This window comes from Lepisma saccharinum, chromosome 20, assembly GCF_977018435.1.
Source record: "Lepisma saccharinum chromosome 20, izLepSacc3.1, whole genome shotgun sequence".
In the NCBI taxonomy this organism is placed as follows: domain Eukaryota; kingdom Metazoa; phylum Arthropoda; class Insecta; order Zygentoma; family Lepismatidae; genus Lepisma; species Lepisma saccharinum.
Window position 1 is genome coordinate 59,589,830 of NC_139248.1, and position 12,185 is coordinate 59,602,014.

General features: G+C 39.7%; 1 protein-coding gene across 2 annotated transcripts in view; it reads left to right on the forward strand.

Moving 5' to 3' along the window:
* LOC146003647 (mitochondrial carnitine/acylcarnitine carrier protein-like) overlaps positions 1 to 12,185 on the forward strand; it is a 56,088-nt gene that overhangs the window by 23,977 nt on the left and 19,926 nt on the right. The window lies entirely within an intron of this gene.

Sequence of the window (12,185 nt, forward strand, 5' to 3'; positions counted from 1 at the left end):
AAGCATGAAAAAGAATCGATTGCAATCGAAATGACTCCTTGAGGTAAAATGTTAATATGACAATTTTGATTACCCTCGTACAATGGGTATAAACATAATGTCGAAGAAAAAAAAAGGGGGGAACATTTACATGAATTCGAACACTAGTTTGATCATACAGTGACAGTAAAGATACCAGATACATAAGAGATGTCCATATAACATTGTGTGGCGAAAGAATTCTGAGAAATAATACCAGAAACGATGCACTATCCAATGGGTAGTCCTAAATAACAATATGTTGGCTTTATTTTTGCATTGGTTGACGCACAAAACGATGATTTCCAGGGTGGCACGCTCAACACATAAGTTCCCTCGGAAAACATGAAAAATAAACAAAAAAAAGAGAATTAGAAGAGAAGAAGAAATAGAAGATAAAAAAAGGAACAGGAAAGGGGCGAGGAAACCTAAGGGAGGGGAATAAAATAAGAATTAGGAGCATCAATTACAATATTGAATTTGTTAAAGATTTAGGCAAACATCCATCATATATATATATATAGCAAAATAGTATAGGAGATGATTTACTATAACATATTATTGTCAAAGAATTGGTGATTCAACTTGATATGAAATGAGAGGCAAAAAGGCCCAAAAATATTACACACAAAAAAAAATATACATAATATTAAGCATGTGAATATAGTACTCATTGAAAAACTTGTACGCATCCATTAATTTTTTTTACATAATAAATACCTCTTCAATAATTCTTATAATTCTAATACAAAATATACGATGAAAAGTTCAAACCTGAGTCAAATACAAACAAGATTCTGCATTATCTGCGAGAAACAGGTGCATAAGACGCATAACGAGTAGAAGGAGGGCGACGTCGACAGTGGGAATCAGAATGTCCTGATTGACGACAAAAATTGCAATAAAAAGATTGGAATGAACGTGAAGAACGCTGAGGGTTTTGATCCCGGGTGGTGACTGTGTGAAGTGGAAATTCCACATGCCGGTCAACACGACCTGATGGGTTTTGGGTGTATTCATTTTGCATCTCCAAGGGAGTAATAGAATGGGCGAGAGTTACCAACTCTGACATAGACTGTGGTCGGGATTGAAATAGCAAACAATTTGTGGAGGTGTTATTTAGGTGTTGTAAGATGAACGTGACTAAGATATTTGAGTCCCAACCCAATGCCAAGGCCTCTGCCGAATCATGAACGTCCGACACATAAATGTGGAGAGTCTCCCACTCTCGTTGAGGGCGGGTGACGTAAGTATTCACTAATGTATTATATAATGACATAGGGACGGAATGGCGCCATATGTAAGTTTTCATATCTGGCCAGGACATTGAAGAAGCAAGAGCAGTTACCCAAAGAGTTTGGAGGACTCCCTCGGTACGGCGAATAGCGTTATGAAGTAACCAAACTAATGGATACTGGTGAGACGTTACAAGAAGTTGGAGGGCCAACATAAACATAAATAAGGCCGTATGATTATGGCCATCGCACATGACCAGGGCCTTCACACGGGTGTCTAAGTTCTTCAACATAATCTTGTGTAGAATACGTGTATCATCGTTTGAGTGGGAAGACAAAACCAAACTGGGTGAGGAAGGAACCGTTACGGTCGCTGCTGTCGTAACAGGCAAGGGGGAAGAAGGCATGGTGGGAACAGTTGAGGTGATAGCCGTAGTAACTTGCAACGACGGTACCGGAGAGGTGGCCTGAGCCGGATGTACAACATGAGGACCCGTCAGAGAAGGAGGTGGCGGTAAAACAAATGGAGGAAGTTGATTCTGTTGGAACGTTACTAGATCTACAACGTCGCTCAAATCTGGTGGCGGCATAATAACAAGAAAATACACGTACAAAAAAAAGGGGGGTAAATCTATCATCCGTAAAAAAAGGGGGGCTCCAAAGTTAACACAAAAAAAAATTGTTAAGCACCAACAATGTATGGTCACAAGGGAATTTACTGAACAAGAAAAAGTTATAAATCGGAATGTTGGTATCACCAATACTACCAAAAAAAAAAATAGTAGTGTGAGGAAGGAAAAAAAAATTTGTGATATTTCTTGTATATAAATTAATAAAACCTGCTCTGATACCAGGAACTTTGTAACGTGTTGGTCGCGTACTAGAAAAAGGGGGGCTAAAGTCTTATGGGAAGCGTGAAGAAACAGGTCCGGGATCAATTAATGTACGCACTTTAAATTAAGCAACAACCAACAGTTACAAGTCGCAAGTTGTTGAGGTTATTGGCCAGCGTTTATCACCGCCACCTCAGTCTCAAAGGAGAACCAATGATAAGACTGTGTCCAAAGAACAAGAAAAATATAATCCTCCGTTCTGGTCTCACCTTTAAATCAATCAAAATAAATTTATAGGTAATGATGGGGTTCACAAAACATCGTGGAAAATTTCACTCAGGTTTGACAATTCTTTAAAGTATCCTGCAATACAAAAAATACACACTAACTATTCACAAAAATCCGCAGGATCAATACTACTCAATGAAGTTCATAACTTCCTTTCTTACCAATAGCAACTTCGCAGCTTCACTTTCTTATGTGGAAGGTTCGTGAACAAAATGTATAGAACAGTATGCAGATTTTAAAGATTTGAGTCAAAAATTTATTAGATTCAATCTCGAACAAGAAACGATTAATATCTCAATTATCAACAACATGAGAAACATTTCATCATGAACAAACCCAGTTTAATTACATTAGAAAATCTCTCCAATTGTAACTTTAACAAATCTTCTTTCGATCTACCGCCCGTCATTTGACGTATCAGGAATATGTATTACAAATTTAAACGTTAACAGCAACATGAATTACAATCATAATTAAATCCTTTCCCTTGTACACATTGTAAAATCCACTTGGGCATCAAACCGAATATTTACAATTAATTAACAAATGACTCACTTTGGTCTGTTATCCTTTTGTCACAATAAATTATACAATTCTCCCCTTTTTTACATTTGATGCTCCCACTACTATAATTTGATATTGTGCCACACTAATATTAATTATTTCAACATTTAAGAATTCGCGACGATGGATGGGAATTGTCACGCGTACGCCTCGCTAAATTTCAATGTTACGCGAACGTCGCAAGTTCCATCATTTTCATTGTCGCATCACAATATATTCAACAAGTCGTGTCACATTAATTAGCCAACATGCGTTAGTTGCAATTTAGAATAGTTTAAACTTTCATCGCCCGTTCTTCCTTCGTTTACTCATTTAAGTTTTTTGACTCAATCGTGATAAAGACACGGGATTCTAACCCAGTTCACGACTTGGACTTCGCAGAACTAAGAGAACGTATCGACACTGTACATACCTCCATTAAACTCCTCCAAAATGTTCCAACCTCCAATTCGACACTGCAAAGGGCGGTCAGTCAAACGGAACTCTGTCTTCCTTCTCGTTCTAGCACCAGAACATTGGGGTAACGTCTGGAAACGTCCATCAAATTCGTCCCTCGGCTATAACTCTGGATACAGGTCCGCGTTGCTGGAAACTGACGAAATCTAACAGGGCGTCGTTAAACTTCTCTCTCCAATCAAATGCAACTTCCTTGCAAGACGTATAAGGTCCGTTCCAAAAAGATAGTTCTGTCTCGCGTTGACGTGTCGAATTTCAGAGAGAGTAGCAGTAACATAGCGTGCAAACTCAATCAGAAAAAAAGTTTAAGTCTCGCCCGCGAGACGACTTGCACACTTAAACCAGCACCATACTCTCTGCCTGCCTTCCTCTCGTGACCCAAGCCACGCTGACAGTTTCGCGAAGGTGTGCCAAGTCGGAACTGATACTTCCGTTTTCTGTGTCTGCTCGAGAAGCGAGCGCCGAGCGAGAGGTCAGTGGAGACCTCTAGCGTGGACTAGTATAATCAACCAAAGACAAACGAGACGCAAGGCGTACGAAGAATGAGGAAGTGTGACGCTTTTCCACGTGGAATTATTACGTAATACTTTTTTGTACGCAAAGCGTAGGAAAAACGTCACAACGTACAGGCTTGTTAATCAAGACATTCTTTTAAAATATTCTGTGTTTAATAAGACCATGTTTATGCATTTTTAAATGAAGAATAAAACACTAATATAAGGAAAATAGACAAAATAATGTTAAAAAATAATAGTCATTTTGTTTTCATGATGTAGAGGTTCCGTTGAAAATCAATTTCTTCATGTACGTAAAATTTACGTAGCGTTAGTTACAATGTAATATGGGGACACAATAGTGTTCTAGGGTTAAGATATGTAACCCAGACTTCACAGCACTAGCAAATTTTCTCAAGTGTATTATTTCAACTATAATGCACAAGCGAGAAAACGTTCCCTAGACTGTCACGAAGAAATGATATACGTCAATTTGGACTATTCAATTTCAACATATATTCACAAGTATTCCGAGCATCCTAATCTTGCACCAAGAACAGTTGAGTTAATAGATGACTTTTAAGTACCGGTAACACTGGTATAAATTTTTTGTAAAGCAAGCTTTACATGATGGTCACACCCCACATTTTTGCAATAAAAAATTTGCATAGAATCTGCTATGATTATGTAGTGAAATACGGTAGTCCCTCGACTATCAAAATACACAGTACAGCAGATGACAGAATTCAGCACTTCCTGCAACCTTCGGTTTGAAAGTGCACTCATCTCCAATCATGTCCCAAAAAAAAAATCAAACTGCCTTTCTAATTGCTGTTCCATATACTAGAGCCCTCTGGAGCCCATTCGAAGCCTCAGATTATGGTGAAACTTGCTATATATATATAATAAGTAGTTCAAATTTGCACCACCAGTTGGAAATGTGGTGCTCAGTAAAAAACATGGAGTGAAATGTTTAATGGATCATTGATCAGCATGATGCTTATAAAAAAAGTAAAGTGCTCCCCTGTGCTTTGCACTACGTCATGAAGACATATAGGGGGATTCGAGTTATGGCCCCACACTTTCTTGATCACAGTCGAAGGTGGTGGTGATGTGATCAGCACCACATCCCTGGCTGCCTTTACCCCCCCCCCCCAGAGTTTCCTCCAGGGTATAATGATCCTGAGATTATACTCATTAATAACACAAATGTTTATTTACTCGGTGTATATGTAACCATTGTTATTATGTTCATTTATTTTATTTACATGTTCAATGTTACATGTGTTAATACCTGCTTTGATAATTGTGTTTATCAGTAGTCATTTATTATTATTCTGTTAATAAGGCCCTGCGTGGTCGCAAAAAATATGTAATATTTATCTTATAATTGTATATTAACGTTTAGCACATGTTTAATATAATAATATGTATTTATCGTTGGTGCCTGGAGCACGTAGTTCAATCTACTGCCGTAGAGATGGCCTTGCCTGCTCTAGCATGGTTCCACGTAGTTTGCGTGAATGGCGCTAGAGGCGCTACTTCAACCGAGGCTGTATAACCAGCCGCGGAGCAGATATTCTTCAGTTGGCTTTCAGATTGGCTCACGATAAGATCTCTTACAAAACTGACCTGGAAGAAGGAACACTCCACTCTTGCAAGAGGCCAAGCATCCTAAGGAAGGAAGGAAGGAAGAAAGGTGCTCTACGCTCTTGCGAGAGGCCGAGCACCCTAGAGAAGTTGTCCTCCACCTGAGGGCGAGAGAAGCTGCACTCTGCCTTCCAGTGAGAGAGGTTGAACTCTGCCACTGGCAAGAGAACCCATTCCACTTTTGAGTGAGAGATATCCCACTCTGCTTATTGGCGAGAGAGATAAACTCCACTTTAGAGTGAAAGGACCCACTTCGCTTGCTGCGAGAGGTTTCCTCCCCTATCAACCTGCGGCACCTCGCCAGGGTAGTGTGGCATTGGGTTTCTAGGCAACCACCCAGAAGGAAAAATTACAGGTCAGATAAAATACTACTGTTATCGTGAGGGCAACCTTAATACATGCCCCTTGTTCCCCAAAAGCCTGCAGCTACAGAAGTCGGCACAAGGACAGCACATTCCTAGCGAGAGTTGGAGCTACGTTTTAGACGGTAGAGGGCAGCAGGAACTGTGTTCTGTTCTCAATTTACTGCAGTTGCAGAAGCTATTCTCCCCCCCATTGTGTGGCAGTACTTAGGGCAGTGAGTGTAATATCCTACGTGGGCATGTTCTAAACTTACAACATTTACAGTGTATCCAGCTATAGTCATTAAACTTTCTCTAACTTTAGACAGTGTACTTTTTCCTGAACCCTGAGTGAAGTAGTCTCTCATGCCACCGCTGGAGAAAAGGTTAGCATAATGGGTAAAACTTTGGAGTGCGTTTGGTACCACTGATTGGTCGTTGCCAAGCTAGTAGACTTGCATTCCGCTGATGTACTCATGTAGGTGTAGTAGGCACCTTTCTCGAGCAGGACGTTGCAAAGTTATTTGGCGCTTACAACATGGGGCCCGAAGTGTATATTACGAACTGTGAAAGTTGAAAGTGATGAACCTAAGTGAAAACATGGAAGGTGATAAATCAGGGAAGAATCTCTGAAGTAGATCTAAGAAAACAATGGAACTAGAAACTGAATTTCCTTGCTGTAAGAACCAGGGAGAGCAAAAGGACTCATTCCAGTGTAGCCAGTGTCATAAAAATTTCCATTGGCACTGTTAAGGTAAAGAGATGACTAATATAACTGAAGGTGAACTTTTGTGTCAGTCGTGTTTGTCAGTGCCTGCTGTAGACTCAGATCCTAAGCCTAGTTTCTCTACTCAGACACCAGCAGCTCCAGGCTTACTAGAGTGGTTGATGAAGGATAAAGAGGAAAGGAAAAACTAAAAGATTGAGGAAGAAAGACAGCGAAAGAAAGATATTCTTGATGTTACTCGCTTGATTGAATCACTTGAAGAGAAAAGACTGCTAGAAGCTGCTGAAAATGAATCTAAACGTGAAATTGAAAAAAAAAAAACTGAAAGAAAACAATAGCTGCAAGAGCTTAAAACTATAATACAGATTCAAGAAGAGAAAAGAGAACTTGAGAAGCGAGAATTAGAAGAGAAAAGAGAAATTTAGAAAAAGGAATCAGAAGCTTGAAGACAAGAAGACTTGGAAATGATTCGCAGGTTGGTGGAAAGTCAAGAAGAGACGAGAAACCAAGAGAAGGAGGAGGAAGATATAAAGCGTAGGGAGGAGTTACAGGCTCTATCTGGACAACTAGAGATTCTTAATTCTAGATTACAACAAATTGGCAAAATAACTGAGAAGTTACATGAGCATGTTAGTGAAGCTGTCCAAAGAAAGATAGAACCGTTAATGGCTTGGCAAAGTGAAATTAATAAACAAATTGGTTCTTACTTGGAGCTGGCCCAGGCTTTAGCTGAGAGAGAAAAGAATAGTGAACATCATGAGGAGAAGGTGAGAAATATTGAAAATACAGTAGAGTACCTTCAAGCTTTTATTCAAGTGTTAAATGACAGAACTGAAGTCATAGAAAGAGATGTCCAAAAACATCATGAAGTTGTTGAAGTTGCCACTTCCACTCTTTGGGATGAAGTTGAGAGGACAACAGTAGATAAGATTAAAAATCTTCAAGTACAAAATCAGAAACTGGAATTAAGCTTAAGGCGAGAATTATAAGAACAAACTAGGCTATTTGTTAGAAGAGTGGATGACTTGCAAGTGCAGTTCCAAAATTTAAAAATTCAACCTGAGCTTACTCATGGGATAAGATCTCCCATAGTGACTCCCGATAGAAGCTTAAATCCCGAAGCAGAATCATTTGAATTTCCAGCTACAGTGCGAAACCCATACTGTATTATAGATAAAGATATAGATAAAATTATAGAATGGAAAAAGAGGCCTCGCGATGGTTATAGTTCAGATGGTTCTCCTCCAAGGAGATAGTCGCACTTTAAGATGCCCAGAATGGCAGATATCACTCATATACCTAAATTTAAAGGCGATATAGAAGCACAATCTGCTGAGAAATATCTCACGAGAGCTCAATGTTAGCTTCGAGCTCATGCAGGTACCAGAACACTATCAGCTTGAATTACTTCCCTGAATTTTTACTGGAAAAGCAGAACATTGGTTAGCAGGCAACATGGATAACTTTATTGATTATACCAATTTCTGTGATAGGTTCAGAAAGGAGTTTTCCTCTAAGAAAGCTAAGCAAAGACAATTGGCAGCTGTCAGAAATCGAAAATATTCTCGCTTGATGGATGAAAACATGGAAAGCTTTGCTTGGAGTGTTTACGCTGCATACAGGAATCTGGCGGAGAATTTCAGTGAAAGTGAAGTTCTTAACTTTATTATTGGACAATTGTCTTATCGGATGAGAGCCTTTGTCTAGCCCATGCTCCTAGGACTGTGTATGAACTAACTCAGTTTTTGAAAGACTTTGACATCTACGATGAACCAGAGCCCTGGAAAAACAAAGAGGATTCACGAGTAAAGGAAGTTAATGAAGCTAAAAATTTTAAAGTAAGGAACATCGAAACTAGACCTACTGGAAGAGAGGGCCCTAATGGTAGGCCTTGGAGATATAATAGAGGAGGTGCACGATATGGTAATACTCGAAATGATGATCAGAGGAATGCTTTCCTAAGAAACCGTAACCAAGGTAGGAGGTCACCAGGACCTAGTGAAAATAACCAAAACTCTGATGTTCCTAATTCTACTAGACCAAATTCTCCTCGAAACTTGGAAAGGCCTCCTGAGATAAGAGAAGACCTGACATCTGAAAAGGAGGAAGCTATTGATACGGCTCGTGAGTTCCATCAGAATCAAAGGTCCCAATATTGTCAAACAAACTAGGACCTTGTCTTCTTGCTTCGTTCCCATTTAGGCAAGGGACTTCGAAGGAGTGACTAATTTCAACTATAAGAGATGTTCAAGAATTACAAGTTAATTTCCAGTTAACAGAGACAGAAGAAAGTTGGTTACAACAAGAGTTTAAATCTGCACGTGAGTCCAGAACTAAATACAGATCTCCTATTATTCAGGCCAAACTAATGCACATTTTGGTGAATTGTGTTATTGACACAGGTAGTGGGTGCTCAATCCTTAGTCATTTGGTGTGGACTAAGTTAGTGGAAAAAGTTCCAGGAATACGGATTTAAAAAAGTACCAGAGGTAAGGTTGGTTGATTTCTCTGGAAGTCACAGGAAACTAGTTTATGGAAGTCGTAGTGTTGAATTGGAAATAGGTGGAATGAAATTCAACACAGAAGTGTTTAACCTCAGATGTTTCGGGACAGACCTTCTATTAGGAATGCCTTTTCTTAAGCAGCATGAAGCCGAGATTAGCTTCAAAGATAATAAAGTAATTTTATACTTTGGAAGGACTCCTGAACATGAAGAGGGAAATCCCTTAAATATAGATATAGTACTCTACGTCCAAAGGATCCAAGAAGAGGATGATGAATGGATGAATAGCCCTGGGGACCTCAAAGAGAAGGTCGAAACTATAAATATATTGAATGATTCCCAAAAGCAGGGGTTGTTGCTATGCTACGCTACGCTATTTAGAGGTGTTTTCTGAAAGAACAGGAACGATGAAAACTGCTGAATGTGAAATTATGTTGAAAACTTCTGAACCTGTCCACCGAGCTCCATATCCGGTATCACTTTCCAAGAGAAAGCCTTTGGAAAAATAATTAAATCTATGGAAGACGTGCAATATCATACAACCTTCCATCTCTCCCTACCTGAATCCTTTACTGGTAGTCGACAAGCCTGATGGAAGCGTAAGACCGTGTCTAGATTTTCGGCAGCTCAATGCTATAATGATTATACCAAAAAGTTCAGTTCCACCCATTGACGAGAGTCTTCAAAGATTCAAAGGTTCTCGATAATTTACAAGTTTGGACCTGTCCTCAGGATATCTACAAATTCCTTTAAAACCTGAGTGCAGAAAGTATACTGCCTTTTCTTATAAAGGTCGGCAGTACGAATTTTTGAAGATGCCTTATGGCCTGTCTAATGCTGTCTCAACTTTTGTTTCGGTAATACATAAAGTTTTTGGCCCCGAGATGGAAGAATATCTAACTGTATGCATTGATGATCTAATTTTCAAGCAGATTTCCTATCTCATTTGAGACATATTGAAGAGGTCCTCCATAGATTGGAAGAAGTGGGTCTCAAAGTTAAATTAAGAAATTGTGATTTTGTAAAGGAAGAACTAGTATATCTCAGACATCTCATCTCTGGAGACACAATTAAGGTAGATCCCAAGAAAAACAAAGCCATCCTTAAGTTCCCTCAACCTAAATGTAGGAAAGACATTAGAAAATTTTTGGGATTGGCCAACTGGCGAAGGAAGTTTATTAAAAACTTTTCGGCAAAGACAGAACCACTAGTGAAGCTATTATCCAAGGCTTGTACATGGACTTGGAGTCAAGATCAAGAAACAGCTTTTAACCAGCTCAAAGAAGAATTAGTTGGTACCTCAGCCTTAGCTCAACCTAATCTGAACCAAGAATTTTGCATTCAGAGTGATGCCTCTACTAAAGGTTTTGGTTGCATACTGTTTCAAGAAGAAGGAAGTGAAAAAGCCATCATCCAATATGCTAGCCGAAAGCTAAAGGATAATGAGATGCATTATTGTATTCACGAGTTGGAATGCTTGGCAATATTATTTGGGGTAAATAAATTTGAAATGTATTTAACAGGTAAAATCTACACAGATCATAGAGGTCTAATTTGGCTACAAAATTCCAAGAACTGGAACTGTCACCTTACTAGATGGTCATTAAAATTACAATGTTACTCTTTCGAAATAATTTACATTAAAGGAATGGATAATGTAATTCCCGATGTACTCAGTAGGTATCCAGCAGAGGATAACCATATAGAAGAGAATCCCAAGTTTGTTCATGTAAATTACATATGGCAAGAACGAGAAGAGCTAGAGAATGCTGAGAATTGGACCAAAGCACAAGAAACTGATAATTTTTGTCAGCCTATCATTAAACTTCTAAACCAAAACTCTCAAGAAGACTCTCCTTTAGAGGCCAAGTTGCGAAAATTATACCAAGTTCATGTGAATTTATTGTTCAGAAAGACTTCTGGTGACGAAATTTCGTGGAAATCATGTGTTCCTGAGCAATTTAAAACCAAAGTTAAAAAAGACAACCATGATGAGCTTGGACATTTTGGCATGGGAAAAACTATTAAAAGGGTTAAACTCCGATACTTTTGGCCAAAGTTAAAGCAAGATATAGCTAGGCATATCAGGAACTGTCTTACTTGTGCTAAAACTAAAATGGATAAGTTGGGCATTCTTAAGGGAAAACTCCACATTGGTCAAAAGGAGCCTCATGAACTATTGTCAATTGATTTAATAGGTCAATTACCTATCTCACAAGGTTACCAGTATCTTGTACTATCCCTTGTGGATGTAGATACCAAGTTCGTATCAGTTTATCCATTACGTCGTGGAACTGCCAGAGAAGTAGTAAATGTAATGGAAAGAGGTTTCTTTACTCATTTCCCTAAAGTAAAAGCCATCTTATCCTACAGAGATGGCCTTGCCTGCTCTAGCACCTTTCCACTTACTTCGCATGAACGGCGCTAAAGGTGCTACTTGAACCGAGGCTGTATAACCAGCCGTGGAACAGATATTCTTCAGTTGGCTTTCAAGTCGGCTCACGATAAGATCTCTCTTACAAAACTGACCTGGAAGAAGGAGCACTCCGCTCTTGTGAGAGGCCAAGCATCCTAAGGAAGGAAGGAAGAAAGGTGCTCTCCGCTCTTGCAAGAGGCCAAGCACCTTAGAGAAGTTGTCCTCTGCCTGCGGGCGAGAGAAGCTGCACTCCGCCTTCCAGCGAGAGAGGTTGAACTCTGCCACTGGCAAGAGAACCCATTCCACTTTCAAGTGAGAGTTATCCCACTCTGCTTATTGGCGAGAGAGATAAACTCCACTTCAGAGCGAGAGGACCCGCTTCGCTTGCTGCGAGAGGTTTCCTCCCCTATCAACCTGTGGCACCCCGCCAGGGTAGTGTGGCATTGGGTTTCTAGGCAACTGCCCAGAAGGAAAAATTACAGGTGAGGTGAAATACTACGGTTATCGTGAGGGTGACCTTAATAGATGCCCCTTGTTCCCCAAAAGCCAACAGTTCCCTGTGAAAAGCCTGCAGCTACAGAAGTCAGCACAAGGACAGCACATTGCTAATGAGAGTTGGAGCTACGTTTTCGATGGTAGAGGGCAGCAGCAGCAGTGTTC